The sequence below is a fragment of the Phocoena sinus genome, chromosome 7 (assembly GCF_008692025.1).
Source record: "Phocoena sinus isolate mPhoSin1 chromosome 7, mPhoSin1.pri, whole genome shotgun sequence".
In the NCBI taxonomy this organism is placed as follows: Eukaryota; Metazoa; Chordata; class Mammalia; order Artiodactyla; family Phocoenidae; genus Phocoena; species Phocoena sinus.
The window spans coordinates 45,964,147-45,967,790 of NC_045769.1; positions in this window are offsets into that span (position 1 = coordinate 45,964,147).

Here is a 3,644-nt window from a genome sequence, read left to right on the forward strand (position 1 = left end):
AAGATCTGTATGCAGAAAACTGTAAGACACTGATGAAAGAAATTAAAGATAATACAAACAGATTGAGAGATATACCATGTTCTTGGATTGGAAGAATCAATGTAGTGAAAATAACTCTATTACCCAAAGCAATCTACAGATTCAGTGCAATCTCTATCAAACTACCAATGGCCTTTTTCACAGAACTAGAACAAAAAATTTCACAATGTGTATGGAAATACAAAAGATCCCGAATAGCCAAAGCAATCTGGAGAAAGAAAAATGGAGCTGGATGAATCAGGCTTCCAGACTTCAGACTATAGTACAAAGCTACAATAATCAAGACAGCATGGTACTGGCAGAAAAACAGAAATATAGGTCAATGGAACAGGAGAGAAAGAGCAGAGATAAACCCATGCACATATGGTCACCTTATTTTTTATAAAGGAGGCAAGAATATACAATGGAGTAAAGACAGCCTCTTCAATAAATGGTGCTGTGAAAACTGGATAGCTACATGTAAAAGAATGAAATTAGAACACTTCCTTACACCATACATTAAAAATAAACTCAAAATGGATTAAAAACCTATATGTAAAGCCGGACACTATAAAACTCTAGTGGAAAACATAGGCAGAATACTCTATGACATAAATCACAGCAAGATACTTTTTGACCCACCTCCCAGAGAAATAGAAACAAAAATAAACAAATGGGATCTAATGAAACTTAAAAGGTTTTGCACAGCAAAGGAAACCATAAACAAGATGAAAAGACAACCCTCAGAATGGGAGTATATATTTGCAAACGAATCAACAGACAAATGATTAATCTTCAAAATATGCAAGCAGCTCAATATCAAAATAACAAACAACTCAATCCAAAACCAGGCAGAAGACCTAAATAGACGTTTCTCCAAAGAAGATATACAGATCGCCAACAAACACATGAAAGGATGCTCAACATCACCAATCCTTAGAAAGATGCAAATCAAAACTGCAATGAGGTATCACCTCACACCAGTCAGAATGGCCATCATCAAAAAATCTACAGACAATAAATGCTGGAGAGGGTGTGGAGAAAAGGGAGCCCTCTTGCACTGTTGACGGGAATGTAAATTGCTACAGCCACTGTGGAGAACAGTATAGTGGTTCCTTAAAAAGCTAAAAATAAAACTACCATATGACCCAGCAATTCCACTACTGGGCATATACCCGGACAAAACCATAATTCAAAAAGAGTCACGTACCACAATGTTCATTGTAGGTCTATTTACAATAGCCAGGACATGGAAGCCACCTAAGTGTCCATTGACAGATGAATGGATAAAGAAGATGTGGCATATATATATATATATATATATATATATATACAATGGAATATTACTCAGCCATAATATGAAATGAAATTGAGTTATTTGTAGTTAGGTGGATGGACCTAGAGACTCTCATACAGAGTGAAGTAAGTCAGAAAGTGTTGGTGAAATAATAGACAAGTAGGTCAATGGAATAGAATAGAAAGTCAAGAAACAGACTCCCATAAATATAGTCAACTGATCTTTGACAAAGGAGCAATGCCAATACAATATAGCAAAGATAGTCTTTTAAACAGATGGTGCTGGAACAACTGGACATTATTTTGCAAAAGCAAGAAAAAAACAAAAACAAAAAATGAATCTAGACACAGATGTTACATCTGTTACAAAACATTAACTCAAAATATATCACAGATCTACATATAAGTCACAAAACTATAAAACTTCTAGAAGATAACAGGAGAAAACCTAGATGACCTTGAAGATGGTGAGAACTATGTAGATATAATAGCAAAGGCAGGATTAATTAAAGAAATAACTGATAAGTTGGACTTCATTAAAATTAAAAACTTCTGCTCTGTGAAGGTAAATATCAAGAAAATGAGAAGACAAGCTACAAACTGGGAGAAAATATTTGCAAAATACACTTATGATAAAAAGTTGTTATCCAAAATATATGAAGAACTCTTAAAACTCAACAATAAGAAAACAAGCAACCCAATTTAAAAATGGGCCAAAGGCATTATTGGACACTTCACCAAAGAAGATATATAGATGGCAAATAAACATATGAAAATGTTCTCCATATCACATATCAGGGAAATGTAAATTAAAACAACGAGATACCACTACACTCCTATTTAGAATGGCCAAAATTTGGAACACTGACAACACTAAGTGCTGACAAGGATGTAGAGTCCAAGGAACTCACATTCATTGCTGGTGGGAATGCAAAATGATACAGCCACTTTGGAAGACAATCTGGAGATTTATATAGAACTAAACATACTTTCACATGATCCAGTACTCGTGCTGCTTGGTATTTACCCAAAGAAGTTGGGTATGTCTTCACAAAAACTTGTACATGGATGTTTTATCAGCTTTACCGATAATTGCCAAAACTTGGAAGCAATGAAGATGTACTTTAGCAGGTGGATGGGTAAATAAACTATGGTATATCCAGACAGTGGAATATTATTCAAAGTTAAAAAGAACGAGGTATCAAGCCATGTAAAGACATAGAGGAACCTTAAATGCACATTACTAAGTAAAGAAGCCAATCTGAAAAGGCTGCATACTGTAAGATTCCAAGTGTATGATATTCTGGAGAAAGCAAAGCTATGGAGACAGTAAAAGTTCAGTGGTTGCCAGTGGTGGTGGGGGGGAAGGGATGAATAGGTGGAGCACAAAAGATTTTTAGGGCAGGCAAAATATTCTGTATGATGCTGTAATGATGGAAACGTGTCATTATACATCTGTCCAAACCCATAAAATGTACAATAAGAGTGAACCCTAAGGTAAACTATGGGTTTTGGGTGATTATAATGTATCAGTGTAAGTTTGTCAACTGAGACAAATGTTCCAGTCTAGTGGGGAATGTTGATAATGGGGCAGAGGTTATATGGGAAATCTCTGTATCTTCCTCTCAACTTTACTGTGAACCTAAAACTGCTCTAAATAATAGTCTTTTGGAAAAAAAAGATATCTTTTTTGTAGTAAAGACTAAATTTAGAGCAATTTTGCCTATCAGATAGTTAATACGTTAGCCTCAATCCAAGGCTTCTACAAATACCTGTATGAATCAACATGAGGGGCAGAAGTAGGGCAGAAGGTGACATGTAGTCATATGACAAAAAAGAAAGGACCCAGTTTGAACAAAACAATCATGAATATCTCTGCTATTTTTGATCATTTTACTAATGCTGTAGTGAAAGAGGATTGGTAGTTCAAGATAGTAGCATACTCTCACTCTTGTTTTACATAAATATGAACCATTAATTCACAGATTTAATAGAAATAGTCACCAACAATTGCTTCCACACCTAAATTTATATGCCACATCTTCCTTCAAGACATAAAGCCTGGTGCTTCCCTGGTGGTACAGTGGTTGAGAGTCTGCCTGCTGATACAGGCGACACGGGTTCGTGCCCTGGTCCGGGAAGATCCCACATGCCGCGGAGTGGCTAGGCCCGTGAGCCATGGCCGTTGAGCCTGTGCGTCCGGAGCCTGTGCTCCGCAACGGGAGAGGCCACAACAGTGAGAGGCCCGCATACTGCAAAAAAAAAAAAAAAAAAGATGTAAAGCCTGATCCTTAAACCTTGGTAACCACAAAAAAGAGCTAACCTGCAAC